Genomic DNA, 24,609 nt, shown 5'->3' on the forward strand with positions numbered 1-24,609 from the left:
GCTTTGATATCTATTGAATGCATGCATATATGTCAAGAGTTATGTGCATAAGACATAACTTGGTTAGACCAGTATATTACTAGGATAAACCACTGAAAGAACGTAATCTATGGATTACGTAAATATATATGAATAGGGTTATGTGAGCAAGACATAACCAGGTTAGACTCGGTAATTATAACTGAGATAAACCTTACTAAGGCCTTATTGTAAATATACGTGTGACCGTAACACGTAGGTCTATGCCATATAGACATATATAGACGTGTGAGAGCAACACATAGGTCTATGCCACATAGACATGTATAGGCGTGTGAGCATAACATGCAGGTCTATAGCAAATAGACAAATAGTGCAGTGGCACCATTAATTATGTGATATATATATTGAGATTAAGGGTTATGCGTTCAAGGCATAATTAGGTTGGACTCGGTAACCAGAATCGAAATGAACTATTCTAAGGCCTTATTGTATTTAGACGTGTGAGCGCAACACGTAGGTCTACGCCATGTAAACATAAATAGGCATGTGAGTGTAACATGCAGGTCTGTGACATACAGGTATATGAGATTGGCATTATTGTTTATATAATATGATAAATATGTTATTGATATTTTATACTGTCTTGCTGGGCTTGGCTCATGGGTGCTCTACTGTCCAGGAAAGGGTAAAGCTGTGTTTGATCAACCATGAGTGTAGAAGCTCGACGAGGAATGTACATGTTCGGGTCACACTAGACCAAGCGGGTTGGGGTCTACCAGTGATGTGTTTTGTACTCTGTTTTGCCGCATAGGTCGGCTAGAGGAAACAAACTTGTAATAATATTTTGTTAAGTACTTTTGGGATCCCAACACTTGTATCTTTTATTTTATAAAGTGAAAAAGTATTACAAGTTTATTTTCATTATGTTTGTAATTAAAGTTTAATTTCCGCGCTAATTTTACTAGTAATCCCAATTAGAGGATTAGGGTTTCATAAGTATATTGGGAGCGTGCCTATTTATTTAGAGCGTTACAACTTAATTCACAACCTTTATTAAATATGATTTTATTTAACATTTATTTTTATTTATATTATTCTTTTTAGTGTTATATTGTTTTTATTTTATTTAGTATTAGTATTTTTGTTATTGTTATTTTGTATTTTTAATATGTTAGCGTGCTTTAAATCTTAATCAACTGTTACTCTTGTACAGGCCCGACCTTAATGGTGTGCTGGCAGACCTACTGCACAGGGCCCACGCAAGAAAATGGCCCAATTTATTTTATTTTATTTTTTTAAAAAAAACTGACTTGGTCAGCATTCTAATTTTCAATTCGTTGGTCTTATCTCTCTCCATCTTCTCCCTCCCAACAAAACCTCATTAATTTTTAACCTTTTTAATTATTATTTTTATTTTTTTATAAACTAAATATTAGTCAATTAATTACCAAATTTCTTAGTTTCTAATAAACTAACGGTACTAAATTTATTAATACCATTTAATTTTTTTTTTTTTAAACTTTTTATATTCATCTACATGACTATATGTATCCCATTTTAAGCTTTTCACCAACATCAAAAATCAAAATTATTTATGAGAATTGAGAAGAAAGATATTAGATATATTTTGCTATCATCTATATTTTTAGTTTTCTTTTTTTATATATATATATAAAAAATAAAAGAATTGGAGAATAATATCATTCATTGAAATTTTATGAGGCAAATTTATCAACGGTTAATAGAAGGTATGTATTTGATATTTACTCTTTGTTCATTGTATCAATATTGTTTATTACTTTTAATCTCAAATTTGTATTTTTGTTATATTTGATCTATTAGACTACTAGTCATCATCAATCATATTCGTATCTCAATTTTTATGATTAACAGTGTAGTTAGTATTAGTAGTTAGCTAGTTTCTTTTTATTTGTCTTTTTACCTTTTATTTTCTTAAAAACTAAATATACCTATTTACATAATTAATGCTGAAACTAATGGAGAAAAAAAAATATGTAATATGTATATGTTGTAATTCACCCTTGTTTAATACTGTCAATCAATCATATTTTTGTATTTTTTTTTAATTGAGATCAATTATTATTTATATAATTATTGTTTATTAGTACAATAACTTTATTCTAAAAATATGATTCCATAAATCAGAAAATCAATTTTAAATGAGCATTGGGCAATTGGTGACTGCAAATTTTTACAATTTGAAGTTTTAAACTTTGAAGACGGAATTAGCAACGAATATCAGGTTTTTTCGTCCCTTTTTGAACTTTTATATTAATAATTATTATTATCTTGATTGTTCTTTGAAATATTATATTAGTTGTTGCTATTATTTTTTTTTTTACTATGTCTCATAAAATTAAAAAATATGAGTCTGGGTATGAAAAGCGTAAGAAAAAGAAAAAAATTGAGGAGTTAACGCAATCTCAAAGAGGAGCTCTTGATAAATTCATTATAAAAGAACCACAAGTTTCTTTTGAAAATCATAATCATAATGTTGTCGATACTGAAATTTCTAAAAATGTGTTGCCTATTATTGAGAATCATAATGAAAGTGATGATGTAGAAAATAGAAGTGACATGCCTATTGAATATAATAATGTGGAAAATAAAGGTGATGTGCCTATTGAAAATGATAATATGGAAAATCAAAATTTTGATTATGATAATTGTGATGATGATCATTAGAATAATTCACTCGAAAATAAAATTTTAGAGGATAATAATAATGTTGAGCAAACAAACTCATTTAAAAATTTACTTGACATATTTGATCCAAGAAATTGGGATGCTCTTGATGTAACACCCTAACTAGACTAGGCGTGTTACGTGATTTTTAAACGTACTGTGCAGCTCGTTGCTAATCAACGAGGTTTATGGAAATCGTGATTAATTAAAATTTTGCTTTTTAATTAAAACTTATAATATTTTATACAAAATACTCGGGATCCCGATTACAAAATACTTTACAAAAGTTTACTGTCCATTACAAAATACTTGTCGCCTAGCGACTAACTACAAAAGCACCGCTGTCCCGAGAATCGTACGCTCCAGGCCTAACCGCCCCGACATATACAATCTTCATCGGCTCGTCCTCACGGTTCCTCAGCCTTGGCCTTGCCTTTACCTACACATAAACATAGCACTGTGAGTTGACAGACTCAGTAAGAAAAGCATAAATCATAAAACATACATAATTCCCGGGTTATGATCAGACGCCCATACCCCTGATCACAACCCTAACTGCCGTGTCCCACACGATACTGAGTCCCGAACGTTCGTACGACGGTACTTTTGACAAAGTAACAGCCTATACTCGGTACACTAGTCATACTCCAGCTGCTAGTCATACTCTAGCCTTACCGATGTGTTACAGTATCAGCCTATACTCGGTACACTGGTCATACTCCAACTGCTAGTCATACTCTAGCCTTACCTGTAACACCCTAACTAGCATAGGCGTATTACGTGATTTTTAAACGTACTGTGCAGCTCGTTGCTAATCAACGAGGTTTATGGAAATCATGCTTAATTAAAATTTTTGCTTTTAATTAAACTTATATAATATTTCATACAAAATACTTTGGGATTCTATTTACAAAATACTTTACAAAAAAGTTTACTGTCTAATACAAAATACTTGCCGCCCAGCGACTAACTACAAAAGCGCTGTTGTCCCGAGGATCGTACGCTCCAGGCCTAACCGCCTCGACATGTACAATCTTCATCGGCTCGTCCTCACGGTTCCTCAGCCTTGGCCTTGCCCTTACCTACACATAAACATAGCACTGTGAGTCGACAGACTCAGTAAGAAAAGCATAATTCATAATCATACACAAATCCCGGGTTATGATAAGACGCCCATACCCCTGACCACTGTTGGGTTTTATGCCCTAAATAAAACTCATTTCAATATAATCAGATTTACTTATTAATATAGATCAGAAATAACATTTAATGTTGCATGGTTCACATGATTTATTTCATGATTATATGTACATAATATATGAATTCATCTGAAACCCTTTTCACATACTTGATCCTGTTTATTGTGTGGTCAACACATTGGAAAGTAAACATGACTATGTGAATAAAGTTTCCTAGATTTATCAGACACAGGGTTTTACTGATATGATAATCTACAACAAGAGTTTACTTGCATTTGGAGAAATGCTATGTTCTTTCCAGAGCATTGGTTAAAGTAAAGCTCAGGTTGGATGCATGGAGTATGCATCGGAAGGGACCGATATTGAACTTTGACTTAGATTTATTAAACTTACCGTAATATCTATTCAAGTCAATATCGCCTAGTTGATCCTAGATCAAATGATCTTAATCCTGTTATGATTAGGCTCGATCTCGAGAGGCTATTCATGTTCTTTAATTTGTTAGTTAAGCCTACTTTTTGGTCAAGGTGATACGTACATTTTGGGAACACGGTAGTGCAATTGAGTGGGAGCGCTAACATAAACATGGAATCTATAGCTTCTATCTGGCGAATAGTAAGTAAAGGATGATCTCCTTCGAGCTTGACCAAACGAAAATAAATGGTGGAGATCTCATTTCACATAAGCTGAAATATCATTTATACGGGGTTAAGTGTTTTAAGGATTAAATACATTGTAGGGTGTAACAGTAATCTAATCTCTTTACAGTGTAGATCATTCATATAGAGGATCATTGATCAAATTAGGATTATAACAATGGATAACTAATGATGTGTCTATATGGTGGAACATATAGAGCATTCTATATACTGAGAGTGCAATTCTAAGTTTTATGCGTGGATTCAACGAAGAATTCATAAGTCAGTGAATTTAGGTAATAAATTCTTGATCTGCTTATTGGAAGCTCGGTTATATAGACCCATGGTCCCCCTACTAGTTGAGATAATATTGCTTGTAAGACTCATATAATTTGTTTTGATTAATAAATTATAATTCTCAAATTAGACTATGTCTATTTGTGAATTTTTCACTAAGTAAGGGCGAAATTGTAAAGAAAGAGTTTTAGGGGCATATTTGTTAATTATGATACTTTGTATGGTTCAATTAATAAAAATGATAAATGAAAATATTATTTAGTAATTATTTATAGTTATTAAATAGTTAGAATTGGCATTTAAATGGTTGAATTAAAAAATTGGCGTTTTTGAGAAAATTAGATGTAGAATTGAGAAAACTGCAAAATCCAAGTAAGGCCCATTACACTACACGGCCGGCCACTTAGAATGATTTTTCAAACTGATATTTTCATTAATTTAATGCCAAATAATTCAAACCTAACCCTAGTGGAATGCTATAAATAGATAGTGAAGGCTTCAGGAAATTTACACTAAAATTTTACACTTTTCTTCTGACTTTTCATTCAGAAAAAACTGAGCCTCTCGCTCTCCCTATCTTTGGCCGACCACTCCCTTTCTCTCTTCTTCCTAAAGATTTCGAAATACTTAGTGTTGGAGTAGTGCCCACGCACAGCAAGTGATACCTCAATCATAGTGAAGAAGATTGTGAAGAAAGACTTTCAGCACGAAGGAGTTTCAGCACTAAAGAATCAGAGAAAGAGATCAGGGTTCAGATATTGATAATGCTCTGCTACAGAAAGGAATCAAGGGCTAGATATCTGAACGGAAGGAGTCATATTATTCCGCTTCACCCAATGTAAGGTTTACTAAACTTTATATGTGTTTATTTCATCGTTTTAGAAAGTTCATATTAAGGGTATTAATCAACATACTTGTGAGTAGATCTAAGATCCTGGTAGAATAATTTCCAACAACCACAACCCTAACTGTCGTGTCCCACATGATACTGAGTCCCGAACGTTCGTTCGACGGTACTTTTGACAGAGTAACAACCTATACTCGGTACACTGGTCATACTCCAGCTGCTAGTCATACTCTAGCCTTACCGATGTGTTACAGTATCAGCCTATACTCGGTACACTGGTCATACTCCAGCTGCTAGTCATACTCTAGCCTTACCGATGTGATACGGTCAAACAGTACAGTACCACCGACCATAATATCAGCCTATACTCGGTACACTGGTCATACTCCAGTTGCTAGTCATACTCTAGCGGTACCGATGTGATACTGTCGGATGGTACGAAGCCAACATACATATCTAATGTAATCTAACAGGCTTCCTAACATGCACGCTAAACATGTAATACATATGCATACTGTTATACTAATCTTACCTCAATTCCGAATTCAGGTGTGCCGGTCAACCTGAGTGGAACGAACTGCACGGCGATTTACAGGCTCCTAAACCATAACAATCACAACACTGATAAGTGATACGCTAAATCACTTCCCGGGGACTTAAACTAGAAACTAGAAGTTTCCCTATCGATAAAAAGCATGGCAATACCCTAAACAACATAAAAATGGGAAGAACTAGGGTTCCCAATTTTTCCCTAACCAGTAGACCGGATCTACAACCGGAATTTCGGTTCTGGGAATTTCTGGAAGCCCCATCCGGTAGACCGGATGCTGCAGGCTTCACTGAACCGGAATTTCGGTTCAGTGCAGGAGACACTCAAAAATTCATATCTCATTCAAATCAAACCCAATTCATACCAAACCTTCCAGACCTGATCTAAATACCCCAAAGAACATTTTCAAAGCACCAAAACAACCCAGAAATCACAGATACGAAAAATGCCATTAAAGCTCCAAGCTTTGAGTTCAAAACTCAAGCTTGGCTAAACCCCTCTAACATGCATTCAAACCAGCTTGAATCTACCCAAACATGCATATTATAACCTCTGAAAACAACAACAAACATCTACAACAAGTGTAGCAACAGATTTCATCATTTCACTTTGAAAATCATAGTTTTTAAGCTAAAATTCCAAACTCACTTAAATCCAACCAACAACCATTAAATCATGCATTGATCAACATAAAAACTCAACACAAACTCTCTGAAAACAACAACAAACAACTACAGCAAGCAAAACTCAAAGCATGCAAACATTTTCAATTCTTAAAATTTCAAGAAAACAAAGAGGAGCTTGATCAAAGATTACCTCAACTAGAACTACACCAAACTTGTTGAAAACTTGCTGAATTGAAGAACAAAAATCAACCCTAGCAGCCCCTAGGATTTCGAGAGAGAGAAAGAGAGCTTGAGAGAGGAAGAAATGTTTTTTTTTTCTCAATTTTCTAACTTTTTCCAATTTTGTAAAATGAAAATAAAAAGGTTTCATTTACTCATTTCAGCCAACACAACAATAATAAACCAAATATTTTCACAACACTAAGTCCACTAAAGGACAAAATATCAATGGGGCAAAATGACCATTTTGCCCCTCCACACTAACATAACATAAAAGGGTACTAAAGGGTATTTTGGGAAATTCTAATTTTCGACCAATCCCGACATTCCCAATGTCTAATAAACTATCCCAATATACTAACATGCTAAGTTGTGATTCTACTGAGCCAAACACCGAGTTCCATGTTGCCGGGCACCGGAAATGCAAAATTATGAAATTTCACTATATGACATAAAAATACATTCTAAATTCAAATATAACAACATAAATAATTATTTAAATATCTATAAATAATTTTCATAATTAAATCATAATTAAGTTCTAATTTCCAAATTAGACTAAGCGGTCTTTACAACTGTCCCCCCCTTAAAAGGATTTCGTCCCCGAAATCTAACCTGAACAACTCTGGATATTGAGCTCTCATATCTGACTCTAGTTCCCAGGTGGCTTCCTCCACCTTGCTGTTTCTCCAGAGTACTTTGACCAATACTATGGTCTTATTCCGAAGGACTTTATCATTTCTATCCAGGATCTGCACTGGCTGTTCCTCATAAGTCATGTATGGCTGTAGTTCAAGACTCTCATAACTGAGTATATGAGTAGGATCTGAAACGTATTTTCTCAACATAGAGACATGGAATACGTTGTGAACTGCTGAAAGAGCTGGAGGTAACGCTAATCGGTATGCCACTTGACCAACCTTCTCGAGAATCTCGAAAGGTCCTGTAAACCTAGGTCATAACTTGCCTCTTTTCCCGAAACGTTTGATCCCTTCATTGGAGACACTCGTAAAAACACATGGTCCCCAACTTGGAACTCAACATCTCTGCGCTTTGGATCTGCATAACTTTTCTGTCTACTCTGTGAGACAAGCATTCTAGCTTTAATTTTCTCAATTGCCTCATTGGGCCGCTGCACTGATTCTGGACCTAGGTACTTTCTCTCCCCTGTCTCATCCCAGTGGATAGGTCTCCCTACCGTATAACAACTCATAGGGGGCCATCCCTATCGTACTCTAATAACTGTTGTTGTAAGAAAATTCTATCAACGGTAGATATTTACTCCAAGAGCCTTCAAAATCCATAACACAGGCTTGTAACATGTCCTCCAATATCTGAATTGTCCTTTCGGACTGCCCATCTGTCTGAGGATGGAATGCTGTACTAAATTTCAGTTTTGTACCCATTGCTCGTTGCAAACTCTGCCAAAACTTGGAGGTGAACTTCGGATCCCTATCCGAAACTATAGACTTAGGTACCCCGTGAAGTCTTACTATCTCTTTAACGTACAATTCTGCCAATTGGTCTACTGTATAGGTTGTTCTAACAGGCATAAAGTGAGCAGACTTCGTGAATCGATCCACCACAACCCAGATGGAATCGAACAAACCTGTGGTTCTAGGTAACCCAACCACGAAGTCCAACATGATATCCTCCCACTTCCATTCAGGTAGGGTTAAAGGCTGCAACAACCCTGCTGGTCTCTGATGTTCAGCCTTAATCTGCTGACAGGTTAGGCATCTCGATACGAATTCTACCAAATTCTTCTTCATACCGCTCCACCAGAAGTATGGTTTAAGATCCTGGTACATCTTAGTGGTGCCGGGATGCAGGGAATAAGGGGTAGAATGAGCCTCTTCAAAGATTTCATTCCTGAGTTCCACACTATCCGGAACACAAACCCTAGCTTTATACAACAGCATCCCGTTGTCTGACACTGAAAAATCCTTGGCTTGACCAGTTGAAACCTCTTCTCTAACCTTTACTAACTTTGGATCAGTCATCTGAGCGACTTTAATTCTTTCTAACAGATCAGACTGCAGCGTCAAGTTGTGAAGCTGGCCTACCACAAACTCAATGCTAGATCTAACCATGTCCTCCGCTAACTTAGGTGAGATTTGAATCATGCTAGCTACCTGCCCGGGACCTTTCCTGCTCAAGGCATCGACCACTACATTAGCCTTCCCGGGGTGATAGAGAATCTCACAATCGTAATCTTTCACTTTCCGGTTGGAAGATTACCATCTTCCTCTTGCAATCAATACTAGCTGAGTATTTAGATAGGAAATCCATTCCTAGAATAATATCGAAATCCACTAAGCTCATTTCTATTAGGTCAGCACTTAACTCTCTACCGTCTATTCTGATCGGCATAGACCTAATCCACCTTTCGGAGATAACTAACTCTCCGCCAGGTAATAGGGTTCCAAACCCTGATTCGAATCTATCATACGGTCTATCCAATTTAATAAAGATTCTGGCTCCCACATAAGAATGTGTGGCCCCAGAATCAAACAATACTGAGTAAAAAGAGTTGTTAACTGAGAGCTGACCTGTCACCACTGAAGGGCTGGCTTCTGCATCAGCCTACGTAATGGCGAGCACCCTAGCTAGAGTGGGTCTCGCTGGAGCCCTTGGTGCTTCAATTCTGAGCTGGGGACAATCCCTTTTGTAGTGTCCGAGCATGCCACACTGAAAGCACCCCTGAGCTCTGCACTCACCCAGATGGTGCCTTTTACAACTAGGGCACTCTGGGTACGAAAAACGGGTCTCAGCACTACCCTACCGACCGCCTCGACTCTGGTTCCCCCGGAACCTCTTATTCTTCCCCGAGCCACCGGTTGCAGTGGATGTTCTTCGGTTAAGGGTGTTGAGATCTTAGAAAATCCTTCCACGAACCAACGATAATAACCAGCTAAACCTAAGAAGCTTCTAATTTTTGTCATTGTCTTCGGTCTTGGCCAATCCCTAACGGATTCTATTTTCCCTGGATCCACCTTGATCCCATCTTTGCTAAAAATGTGCCCTAAGAAAGACACGTGAGATAGCCAAAATTCACATTTCTTGAATTTGGCATAAAGCTTATGTTCCCGAAGTCGTTGCAGAACCATCTGAAGATGTAACTCGTGCTCATTTTCTGATTGAGAATACACAAGGATGTCGTCGATAAACACAATTACACAGATATCGAGGAAATCCTTGAATACTCTATTCATCAAATCCATAAATGCTGCAAGAGCATTGGTTAGTCCAAACGACATAACCAAAAATTCGTAATGTCCACACCTAGTACGGAAAGTCGTCTTCGGAATGTCCTCCTCTCGAATTTTCAACTGATGATAACCCGATCGGAGATCAATCTTGGAGAAGACCGTCTTCCCCTGAAGTTGATCAAAAAGATCATCGATCCTAGGTAGTGGATATTTATTCTTCACTGTTAGCTTGTTTAACTCTCGGTTGTCAATACACATTCTCATAGACCCATCTTTCTTCTTGACGAATAATACCGGAGCTCCCCAGGGTGACACACTAGGCCGAATAAACCCTATGTCAAGTAACCCTTGAAGCTGAATCTTTAATTCTTTAAGCTCAGCTGGAGCCATTCTATACGGAGCCTTGGAGACTGGTTCCACTTCGGGTGCCAAATCAATAACAAAATCAATCTCCCGCTGAGGTGGTAAACCCGGAAATTCTTCGGGAAAAACATCTAACAATTCCTGAACCACCTTGATGTCCTCTGGCCGAATGGTATCTGGCCGAGTGGTGTCCATCACCACGGCCAGAAACCCTAAACAGCCGCCACATAGTAGTTCCCTAGCTGACAGGGCCGAAATCACCGGGATCTGAGATCCCCGAACCGAACCAACAAATACAAATGGTTCTTCACTTTCCGGTTGGAAGATTACCATCTTCCTCTTGCAGTCAATACTGGCTGAGTATTTAGATAGGAAATCCATTCCTAGAATAATATCAAAATCTACTAAGCTCATTTCTATTAGGTCAGCACTTAACTCTCTACCGTCAATTCTGATCGGCATAGACCTAATCCACCTTTTGGAGATAACTAGCTCTCCGCCAGGTAATAGGGTTCCAAACCCTGATTCATAACTATCATACGGTCTATCTAATTTACTAAAGATTCTGGCTGCCACATAAGAATGTGTGGCCCCAGAATCAAACAATACTGAGTAAAATGAGTTGTTAACTGAGAGCTGACCTGTCACCACTGAAGGGCTGGCTTCTGCATCAGCCTGCGTAATGGCGAACACCCTAGCTGGAGTGGGTCTCGCCGGAGCCCTTGGTGCTTCTATTCTGAGCTGGGGACAATCCCTCTTGTACTGTCCGGGCATGCCACACTGAAAGCACCCCTGACCTCTGCACTCACCCAGATGGTGCCTTTTACAACTGGGGCACTCTGGGTACGAAAAACAGGTCTCAGCACTACCCTGCCGACCTCCTCGACTCTGGTTCCCCCAGAACCTCTTGTTTTGCCCCGAGCCACCGGATGCAGTGGATGTTTTCCTCTTCTGATCCGTGGCTGAACCACTACCTCCCCTACTAAAGCCTGATGCAGGAGGGGTAGGAGCCTCGCCACTCACTGGAGTCCTAACTAACTCCGACATACATCCAACTGTGCCCTCAGCTCGCATTGCTTTTTCTACCATCTTCGCATAGGTGGTCTTGTCGTCTGTACTGATCATTAGGTCATGCTTAATCTTCACATTTAGTCCATCCAAATACTTTTCCTTTTTACTGAAGTCGGTTGGCACGATTCCTGAGGCCAACCTTGCCAACCGATCAAACTGCGTTGTGTATTCTGTCACACTCATATTTTCCTTCTGGGTCAGATGGGTGAACTCTTTTCTCTTGGCACTTCTGACGGCCTCATTGTAGTACTTTGCGTTAAAGAGTTCCTGGAACTTTTCCCAGGTCATCGTAATGACATCATGTATATGGGACACCATGTCCCAGCAGACCAACGCATCCTCTTGAAACTGAAAGGTGGCACACACCACCCTGTCATTCGCGGTGGCACCAATGAAATTCAATATTCTCGTAATCACTCTTAGCCACTGCTCGGCTTTCATGACATTCGGACCTCCTGGAAAAACCGGAGGTGCCTGCTTGCGGAACCTTTCATACAGGGGTTCCATTCTATTTGCCGCTACTACTGGTTCGGCCTGGACAACAGGGGCAGGTGCCACTGGAACTTCTGGCACAGGCACTGCAGGAGCACCCTACTGTCTCAATCTCTGAATCTCATTATCTTGCTCCTCTATTTTGGCTTGTATTTCTGCAAACCTAATTTCCCAATTCTGGGCTTCCTGATTAGCTTGGGCAGCCTGTGGCGGGTTAACATCATCCCGACCACGAGCCCTGCCCCTGGGACCTCTACCTCGGCCCCTAACATTTGGGGGAAACTGAGCTCCCTGACCTTGATTTGACCCGACCGAGTTGCCCTGACTCCTGGTATTTTGCCTGGTGTCCATCTAGTCTGAACAGCCTGCGAAACCAAGAGTTGGCATATCAGGTCATGATCAACGAGAGCTTACTAATGCCGCTTAATTTGAAAATTAAAAACATGCGCCTATTCTACTATTAGGCTACTAACATGCTTCCTAACAGGCTTTTCTCATTTCATAATAATTAAAATAAGCTACTAAAGCAATAAAAGCTTACTGAACCGTAGAACGAGCTAACTGCTGATGATGATTGTACATGTCGTGACGATCTTCGGAAGACAACCTGGCGGCTCTGATACTAAATTGTAACACCCTAACTAGACTAGGCGTGTTACGTGATTTTTAAACGTACTGTGCAGCTCGTTGCTAATCAACGAGGTTTATGGAAATCGTGATTAATTAAAATTTTGCTTTTTAATTAAAACTTAAAATATTTTATACAAAATACTCGGGATCCTGATTACAAAATACTTTACAAAAGTTTACTGTCCATTACAAAATACTTGTCGCCCAGCGACCAACTACAAAAGCACTGGTGTCCCGAGGATTGTACGCTCCAAGCCTAACTGCCTCGACATGTACAATATTCATCGGCTCGTCCTCACGGTTCCTCAGCCTTGGCCTTGACTTTACCTACACATAAACATAGCACTGTGAGTCGACAGACTCAGTAAGAAAAGCATAAATCATAAAACATACATAATTCCCGAGTTATGATCAGACGCCCATACCCCTGATCACAACCCTAACTGCCGTGTCCCACACGATACTGAGTCCCGAACGTTCGTACGACGGTACTTTTGACAAAGTAACAGCCTATACTCGGTACACTGGTCATACTCCAGCTGCTAGTCATACTCTAGCCTTACCGATGTGATACAGTCAAACAGTACAGTACCATCGACTATAATATCACCCTATACTCGGTACACTGGTCATACTTTAGTTGCTAGTCATACTCTAGCAGTACCGATGTGATACTGTCGGATGGTACGAAGCCAACATACATATCTAATGTAATCTAACAGGCTTCCTAACATGCACGCTAAACATGTAATACATATGCATACTGTTATACTAATCTTACCTTGATTCTGAATTCAGGTGTGCCGGTCAGCCTGAGTGGAACGAACTGCACGACGATTTACAGGCTCATAAACCATAACAATCACAACACTGATAAGTGATACGCTAAATCACTTCCCGGGGACTTAAACTAGAAACTAGAAGTTTCTCTATCGATAAAAAGTATGGCAATACCATAAACAACATAAAAATGGGAAGAATTAGGGTTCCTAATTTTTCCCCAACCTGTAGACCGGTTCTACAACCGGAATTCCGGTTCTGGGAATTCCTGGAAGCCCCAACCGGTAGACCGGTTGCTGGAGGCTTCCCTGAACCGGAATTCCGGTTCAGTGTAGGAAACAACCAAAACTTCATAACTCATTCAAATCAACCACAATTCACACCAAAACTTCCAGACCTATTCTAAATACCCCACTAAACATTTTCAAAGCATCAAAACAACCCAGAAATCACAGAATCAAAAATCACCATGTGAGCTCCAAGCTTTGAGTTCAAAACTCAAACTTGGCTAAAGCTCACCTACTTGCATTAAAACCTGCTCCATTCACCATGTTTCACCATAAAGTAACCCCAGAAAACAACATTAAACAATAACAACAACTACAGCAACGAAAATTAACATAATACCTTGAAAATTATAGTTTTGAGCTAAAATCTCTACACAAGGTACCCAAGAACTAACAACATAACAAGCATGAATTGACTCAAATAAACACTTCAAAACTTCTGAAAACAACAACAACAAATTGCAGCAAGCACAACCCAAAAAACTAAACATGCAACTTTCATCTATTCTTAATTTCAAGAAATCAAAGAGAGAAAGAGTAAGAGCTAACCTGGAGCTTGGATTGAACACAAAATAAGCTTGAATCCACAAAGGAAAGGTGACAATTCCTTGCTGCTCAAAGGGCCGAAAGAAGGAGAGAGCTTGAGAGGAAAATTGGCTTTTCTTTATCTTTGATTTTTTTCTCAATTTTAAAAATAATTGAATAAATGATAAAACATAATTCCAACCTTTATATCAGCCAACAATTAACCAATAAACCACATATTTTCTCAACACTAAGTCCACTAAAGGACAAAATATTAATGGGACAAAATGACCATTTTGCCCCTCCACACTAAAATAACATAAAATGGTACTAAAGAGTATTTTTGGGAAATTTTAAATTCCCGACTAATCCCGACATTTCCAATGTCTAATTAAACCGTCCCACAATACTAACATGCTAAGTTGTGATTCTACTGAGCCAAACACCGAGTTCCATGTTGCCGGGCACCGAGAATGCAAAATTATGAAATTTCACTATATGACATAAAATGCATTTCAGAATTCAAATATAACAACATAAATAATTATTTAAATATCTATAAATAATTTTTCATAATTAAATCATAATTAACTGCTAATTTCCAAATTAAACTAAGCGGTCTTTACACTTGATCCAAAAATGATTGATTTATTAGTGATGAATTGTCCAAAAAGAGATTTTTCTATTATGGCCGGTCCTAAAGGTAAATTTTCTAGACGATTCACTGCTAATTTGTATACTAGAGTTTTATCAAATGGAGAGAAGTGTGATAGAGATTGGCTTTTATTCAAAAGAGTTAGACAGAGTATTTTGTTTTTGTTGCAAAGTTTTTAAAACAAAAATTGTTGGAGGACAATTAATAAATGAAGGCTTTAGTGATTGGGTGCTTATTGGTGAAAGACTTAGAGAGCATGAGATAAGCATGGAACATGTTAAAAATATGACCACTTGGTACGAATTCCGTCTAAGACTCCAAAAGAATCAAACCATTGATAAATCGACTCAAAGACTAATTGAAAAAGAAAAAGATCACTGTAAAAAAGTTTTACAAAGAATTATTTTAATAGTTAAATTTCTTGCTAAACATAATTTGGCCTTTCGTGGATCTAATGAGAAATTATATCAAAATAGTAATGGCAATTTTCTTAGCTTAATTGAAATATTGACAGAGTTTGATCCTATTATCCAAGAACATGTTAAACGCATTACAAATGATGATATTCACATTCATTATCTTGGACATAACATTCAAAACGAGTTAATAATTTTGCTTACTTCTGCAATTAAAGTTGAAATCATTAAAAAAGTTAAACAAGCAAAATATTTTTCTGTGATACTTGATTGTACTCCTGATGTTAGCCATCAAGAGCAAATGTCCTTGATATTGAGATATGTGGATGTTTCTCCACATTCTGTTACCATTGAAGAATCTTTTTTAGGATTTTTAAATGTGAATGATACAGCTGGTCAAGGACTTTTTGATGTGCTACAAAATGAGCTGAAAAAACTTGATCTTGACATATTTGATGTGTGAGGGGAAGGTTATGATAATGGGTCAAATATGAAAGGAAAACATCAAGGTGTACAAAAGAAATTTTAGACATAAATCCAAAAGCCTTTTATACTCCTTGTAGTTGTCATAGTCTTAATTTAATTTTGTGTGACATGGCTGAATCGTGTAGTAAAGCTAGAGATTTTTTTAGAGTTATTCAACGCATTTATACAATTTTTGCCAATTCTACTAAGAGATGGCAAATTTTGAAAGATAATGTGAAAGGATTGACTCTGAAATCATTGTCATCCACTCGTTGGGAGAGTCGTGTAGAAAGTGTTAAAGCTATAAGATCTCAAATTACAGATTTTAGAGAAGCTTTACTTGAAGTGTCAGAAAAAGATGAACTTCATTCTAAAATCAAAAGTGAAGCAAAATCCTTAGCAATAAATGAACTTGGTGATTTTGAGTTTTTAATAGCAATTATTATTTGGTTTGAAATCTTATCTACAATTAATTTGGTTAGTAAGCTTTTACAATCAAAGAATATGCTTATTGATATTGCTATGGACAAAATAAAAGGGTTAATTTCTTTTTTCGCGGGATATAGAGAAACAAGTTTTTATAACGCCTTGGATAATGCTAAGGAAATTGCTATTGAAATGAATATCGATCCAGTATTTCCTTAAAGGCGCACAATTCGAAGAAAAAGACAATTTGATGAAAATTTAAATATTCCATCTGTTGAGTTATCTGGAGAGGAATATTTTAGAATTAATTATTTTCTTTACCTTGTTGATCAAGGCATTGCTTCTCTTACTAAGAGAATTGAACAATATCAAGAGTATGAAAATATTTTTGGTTTCTTGTTTACTTCTGACAAGTTACAATCATTAGACAATGCAAATTTAAAGTCTTATTGTTGTTGTCATTTTGAAAACGCATTGAAACATAATGAACAATCTGATATTTATGGGAATGAATTATGTGTGGAGTTGAAGCTATTAAGGAAAATATTGCCTAGAGAGAAAATGAGAGCTATCGACATATTAAAGTTTTTGAAAGGCGTAGATTGTTTTCCTAATACAATTATTGCATATAAGATTCTGTTGACTATTCCTGTGACAGTTGCTTCTGCAGAAAGAAGTTTTTCAAAGTTAAAGTTGTTGAAGTCCTACTTGCGGTCTACCATGTTACAAGAAAGGCTTAATGGATTAGCATCGATAGCGATTGAAAATGAGATTTTGGAGACGATAAAATATGAAGAGTTGGTTGATGAATTTGCTTCAAAAAGCGTTCGAAGGATGACCCTTTTTAAATAGAATGTTGATATTAGCTTGAAGTTGTATTGGAATTAATAACAATTTTAATAAAATTGTTTGAATTTTTAAGTGTTTAATTATGTAAAATATACTTTCGTAATTTGATAATATTTAAAAATAATATTTGCAAATTATTTTTTTTTTGTTAGGGACCTATTTTTTAAAATTAGAACAGGGCCTCCAAAATATTTGAGACGACCCTGCTCTTGTAATAAATTTTAGTTGAGGACTAAAATATAAGATTAATTTTTAAAATAAATTAAAATAAGGACTAGAATGAAAAAAAAAAGTTTAACACCAAATTGGTGTATACTTAAAAACTAACATCATTAATAATGTAGAATTTGGTGTACACCAATTTAGTGTATAATTTAGTATGTTATTAGAGTAAAATAATGTGAAGATTCCATACCAATTTCATAAAAAAATGCACCATTAAAGATGCTCTAAGTACAATAATTTATATAAGGGTTTTAAAATTTAATTCAACTTTAAGCCTTATATCTTATTTTTCATTTTCCCTCTTAAAAACATTAATCAAGATTGTTTTTTCTTGTAGTAAATGACTCTAGAGTCTACTAGTATCTTTATATTAAGCATTTTCTCCTTTTCAGCTGCTTATTATCTATTCAATTACTATTTCTCTAATTTCAAGAAACGTGAGGTTTATTTGTTATTCAAATTTGTATTTTTTAGTACTATTAATTCTATTTCTTTTGATACTTACCAAAAAAAAAAAACAATCTATTTCTTTTTTTTTTTTTTGAAAAAACTCTTTTTCTATAATTTCATTTTTAGAATGCAAAAACTAATTTGCATTTGCAATCTCTTTTAGTTTTTTTAGTATGGAATTGCAAACTTAAATACTTTAACCTTCTTGAAATCCCTAAAAATTCTATATATATTTGGCATAATTAAATCTAATTAGTCTTAATTAAAATTAGACTTAATTAGGTCTAATATCTTATTTATTATATAAATGTCTATATAATATAGATATTATATTTAACAATGTTTGTTACATTTTGATAAATATTTTTTTAATAATTTTAACATAAATTTAACATTTATATCCTCTAACAAAAGAAATAATCATTCACAAAATCACAATTGAGAATGAGATGCATCCAAACACATATATATAAAAAGTAACACAACCACACAAAAACAAAAATAATAAGAGACAAGACTCTCGTTGATGGATATTGATATATAAAATAAAAATATATAATAAATTGTTAATCATCATTTTATTAAAAATATTTAATAATAATGTAAATTATTATTGGATTAACAATAACAATGACAAACATGATCACCGCCTTCTATTTTGCATTTTCCTCCATCTCCATGACGACAACCACCACAATCTAATTTGCATTGATTCTCATTATGAGGACAATTACCACTTTTAAAGCTCTTGCAGCACTCATGAGCTCCATTCTTTTGACCTTCACATTCAAAAACTTTACAAAAAAATCCACTATTAATAATTAGTAATCTAAATATATTGATATTTTACATGTTTTCAAATCATTCATTTTTTTTAAAATATAAACGTGAATTGATATAGACCTTATAGTCATTACAAAATAAGTTTGTTGGGATAGAAAAAGTTAGGATACAATTACCCACTTTGCATATTATATGAATATATGCATATTATATTACAAATGCAGATCTAATATATAAATGTATAAATAAAAATATAATTGAGACCAACCTAATAAGGAAGAAATGAGAAATCCAATAAGAATAATAGAGAGAACTTGAAGTCTAGCCATTATGCTTATAATTTTCGTGTAATTGAGCTCTTTGAGAATTATATTATATATTATAATAAGATATATTTTCTAGCTTGTATGCAATGCCAAGCATACTTAGCTTATATATATATGTGTATGTGTAATTGATTTTTTTAAAATTAATTTGAGAGTAAATGTTTTTAAATTAAAGAAATATATATTTGGATACTTTGGTTTCGGGGTGATCATATATTTTAAGGCATAATTGTGTGTTTATCACGAATCTATAATATTCTGAATTTAAGTCCATAAATTATTCTCGTGAAATATGATTTTTTTATTAATTAATGATTATTACAATTGGAAATTAAGCATTATAATATATATATATAGATTAATTTTGGCTTTAATATAGGGCGTTTTATATTATATTATATTATGTTATAAAGGGATTATCATCTAGTCAACTCATATTAATAGTGTTACCATGAGTTAATGTGTTAAGGAAAATCCTTTTTGTAATCAATTACATTAAAAGGATTTTGAATTACCAAATTAATTTGCTCATATCCGGAAAATGAGCTAGGAAATAAATGACAATTTGTTTTATTGAATAACAAGAGTATCTTGAATTAATTTTTTTAGAGTATAATGTGTCATTTTACAAAATAAAGAATCCATTCAATAATTTTGGCAATACATAAAATCTAAAATAATATTGACCTTTTACATATTTTTCTTAAAATCTCCTTATATATTTAGTTTAAGAAAAAAAAAATCCTATACATTTTGGGTTGGGTTCAAATATGGATTTGTTATGCGATTTGAATTAGAGGGAGTTTAGTCATCAAGTTCAACGGAAACTTATAGAGTGTTTGTTATCCGAGTTTAAATTAGAGGGGTCGTTTGGTAGGCAGTTAAAGGTGGTATTGTATTAAATGATAAATAACATTATGTTTTGTATTATAATATTTATAAAAGATTTGGGGTCAACCTCAATCTCTCACCGAGACCCAGACCGGACTCAGATGGGATACGAGCTAGACCGTGACCAGACCGGACTCGGGACCTAGACCCGAAGTTAGTGTTGAGTTTATTGAAAATATATTATAACGTTACACAACATATTGATACAAATAAATACTAAATATAGAATTGTATTAAATAATAGTAAGACAATCCAACACAATACAATATAATACGGAGTACCAAACGAGCCCTTATACCCTTATTATTTACTAAAAGCTAGCACACTATACTAAATCCTAGATCCTAACATTACCGATCGCCCGAAATTCACCTTATCCTCAAGTTGATTGATGGCACCAAGTGTTGAATCCGAATAAGCTCATCCTCTATCAACAACCATGGAAGTGGAAGGAATTTCAATTGAAGGGTATCAAAGAGGAGAACAAAGCCAGTTGAGTCAATTATTTGGTTGGTCACATAAGCTACAAAAGAACAGTCACCGCTAACGAGTCGACCTCTATAAAAAAATATTCCAACAATGTCATTTGAATAGCCACCGCCTCATAAATCATGATTTTGGTTCACAAAAGAACTCTGATAAACATCAACTTTCGACCTCGATCAAAGACTCGATATTGCACCAATGTCTAAGTCGCATCCTTTTCCAAGAAAAACCCCAGAAGCTTGACATTCTTTGCCCATTCACAGTGAACAAAATAAAAGTGAATCCCAGAAGGAGAAGGAGGATTCCAAATGATTTTTTATTTTCCTCTGTCAAAAATAAAGTCTTCCCCATCCTTGGACTCACAAATGAAAAAATGCACCATTAAAAATGCTTTAATTACAATAATTTATATAAAGGTTTTAAAATTTAATTTCGCTTTAAGCCTTATATCTCCTTTTCAGCAGCTTATTATCTATTTAATTATTTATTTCTTTAATTTCAAGAAAAGTGAAGTTTATTTGTTATTCAAATTTGTATTTTTTTAGCACTATTAATTCTATTTCTTTTGATACTTACCAAAAAAAAAATATATTTCTTTTGATTTCAAAAAAAAAAAAATTACTCTATTTCTATAATTTCATTTTTACAATGCAAAAACTAATTTGCATTTGCAATCTCTTTTATTTTTTAGTATGGAATTGCAAACTTAAATACTTTAACCTTTCCGGAAAAGAAATCCCTAAAAATTCTATATATATTTGACATAATTAAACCTAATTAGTCTAAATTTAAAATTAAACTTAATTAAGTCTAATATCTTATTTATTATATAAATGTCTATATAATATTTATATTATATTTAACAATTGTTGTTACATCTTGATAAATAATTTTTTAATAATCAATATCAATATATATAAAGGAGTGTTTTATAGAGTTTGATGTGGCAACTTCAATGAATTTCTTTCCCAATTTTTAATTTTCTCAATTTTTCTTTCATTTTAATAATTAAAAATTTAATTATCCCATTTAACTATTAATTAATAACTAATTAAGGATTAAAAATTAAAAAATTATTGATGAATGTTTATAAATTTTTTCTATTTCTTTTAACTAATTAAAAAAACTCTTCCACTCCCCATAATTCATTAATTTCCATCAAATATCTTTTAGGCTTCTATTTTGTAACTCCTAATTATCTCAATATTTAAAGATGAAGAAGATTATTCATTTCTTAAAAAGACTCCCAAATTTTATATATATCTATTTCACTAAAGTATTTTCCTATGTTTCATTTTCTACAAGAAGCCAATGTGCAAGACAAAAACTATGATTTCTTTATATAAACAAGACAATAAGACAATGAAAGTCTTTACAGGTATTTTTATTTGTTCTTATTTCTTAATTTGTACGTTTATTTTTTTTTCCATTATTGATGATTAATATCATGATATTTTATTCTTTTTTTTATTATTTATTTTATGTTGGTTGTATTGCATATGGTGTTTCTTAGCTTTCTTATCAATATATTGCTAAGGTTTAAATTTTTATATTTTCATATTTTTTATGTGATAAATGGAATGGGTCCAATTTTTTTTTCCTTTTGTTATCATACTTGAAAAATTATTTATCTTTCCTCATTCAAGTGCTTATATCTTTTATTTTATTTTATTAATAGCAATTTCTCATTCTTTTTATTATTGTTAGAATTTATGCGTTAATTTTTCTTTTATTTTTCGTGTCAAATACTTAATAACAAATTGATGCATCTTCTGAAGGGACCAATAAAAAAGACAAAGTTTTCTTGGATAAAAGAACTCTCCAAGGTTTGTTGCCTCACAAACCTTTATTCTTTCCCATATAGTTCTAATACTAGAAGAAAGTTACGTGCAAGCACGTATACTTAGTTTTATATTAGGTGCTCTATAATTTAATTGAGAAAGATTCAATAAATAATCATATAATTTAAAATGGTTTAAAAACTAATTTTAATTAGTGTGTGGGGTTATTTGAAAATCAATAGTGAAAAGTCAAATTTAAAATATGCAGAAAGAGAAGAGAAGAATGGAGATTAGCTTGAAATATATTTGAAAAATAATAATGCTACACACTTACTATGGATACTTAACTCGAGCCGGTAATAATAAAATTATAAAGAATAAGAGTAGCAGGCATATAACTGGACATATGAAAGAAAGAATATAAACAACAAGAAATATGATAGCTTCCAAATAATATTATAACAAAGCAATGCTCTCCAAATTTTTCTTAATATCATCTATAACATCATAACCTTATATTTAGATTTGGGCCAACTTTCTTCTCAGTTGGGCTTCCAGCTTTCTTCACAATGCAAGTTGCCACTTCTGACTTTTTTTTTTTTGAAACTTGAACTGCAGCCATCGTAATCTCATTCTTCTCTTGAAGCCTCTCATCAATCTCATAGCACTCCATGATAGATTCAACAAAATATATGTGTTTATATATATTTGTTTTGAGCAAATTAGTAAACATATATTTTTAACAAATTAACCCGATAAACTCAAGATCCACATATATATATAGCTAAGTATTCAAATACAATTGTAAAATCTAAATTTAAAACAAAATCAAATGGACAATTCATGCTCAACTAAAGCTATATATATACTGTTATGATTACATCAACCCAAATATTCTTACTTGCTATAACCGAATTATAAAAATTAAAAAGTATAATTTGAGATATATAGACTAAAATCATCCAAATAAACAAATAAATTAGTAACACATAGAATTATAAATGATACTTTTTTTAGAGTGTGTTTGAAGCTTATGTGAAATTTTTTGGATCTCTTCACTACTATTTTTTATCTCTATTTTTTTTATATAAATATATATGTATATAGAAAATTTATATTGAAAAAATGAAAAATATATGTACATATATTTTATTGTTGTTAATTAAATTCAAAATAGTATAGTAATAGAGAAAATTTAGAAATTAGATTTTTATTATGAATTTTTATTTATTTAAAATAATTAACTTTAATAAAAAAAAATAGAAAAAATGAGAGATATACGTACAAGTATATATATTTTATTGGTTTTTATTTATTTAAAATAATTAACTTTAATAAAAAAAATAGAAAAAATGAGAGATATACGTACAAGTATATATATTTTGTTGGTTTTAATTAAATTTAAAATAGGATAGTAAATTTATGGTTTAAATAATATATAATATTGTATACATATAAATAATATCAGTTCAAATATCAAATATCAGTTTAAACGAGATTTGTTTTATTTTTATTTTATTATTTTATTATATATAAATAATATTTATTATTTTATTAAATATAAATAAAAAATCATACCCATAAATTTCTCATAAACCAAGAATTCAGTTATATAGGCACACTTTATATAGAATAGATACATATATGAATATAGTCAATTTTTATTTCTACTTGATTGTTATATTTTTACTATATAGGAATAATTATAATAATAATTATATTTATAAATATTTATTATGTAGATATAGATTTTTTTTAATTTTAGTATTGGAGACACGAAAAGGTTATGATCTTTCAACTTTGATTTCATAAATATTAATTAAATAAATATTATAACTAATAAATAAAAACAACTTTATAGAATTGATTTTTATACTAATTACTTATTAATATTTTTTTTTTTGAAGAAAATTACTTATTAATATTAAACCTATTGCATGTGTCAATCTATATCTATATATCTATATAATTCTATTATTAGGGTGGTTGACATAGCATCTTATATAAGTTTTTTTGTATTTTCTTTGCTTTCTTAGTTTTTCTATTTTTCAAAAATCTTTTCTTAATACTTTTTCCATTTAATCATTTATTATTTAATAATATAACATGTTTAATTAGTGACCTTTCATTTTCATACACTAATACTATAACTCCTTTCATTATTTAATAATGTAGAATGTTTAATTAGGGACCTTTCATTTTCATAACACTAATATTATAACTCCTTTCATATTTTACTATTATCATAATTATATTTTACAACTATTCCATTTCACCTCTTAATTATCAAATATAAAATTAGAAGAAGTGATATTAAAAAACTATTTATATATTCTTTATATACGTTTTCTCATGTATGAGATGAGATAAACTATTAGAGTGGGAAGCTACAAAGCAAAAAGAAGAGAGTACAATGACACTATTGGAAAAG

At 33.2% G+C, this 24,609-nt stretch overlaps 1 pseudogene; it reads left to right on the plus strand.

Moving 5' to 3' along the window:
* The first annotated feature begins 539 nt into the window (after positions 1–539).
* Positions 540–17,238, plus strand: LOC115717732 (uncharacterized; annotated as a pseudogene).
* Positions 17,239–24,609: the final 7,371 nt, after the last annotated feature.

Source organism: Cannabis sativa, chromosome 5, assembly GCF_029168945.1.
Source record: "Cannabis sativa cultivar Pink pepper isolate KNU-18-1 chromosome 5, ASM2916894v1, whole genome shotgun sequence".
Classification (NCBI taxonomy): Eukaryota; Viridiplantae; Streptophyta; class Magnoliopsida; order Rosales; family Cannabaceae; genus Cannabis; species Cannabis sativa.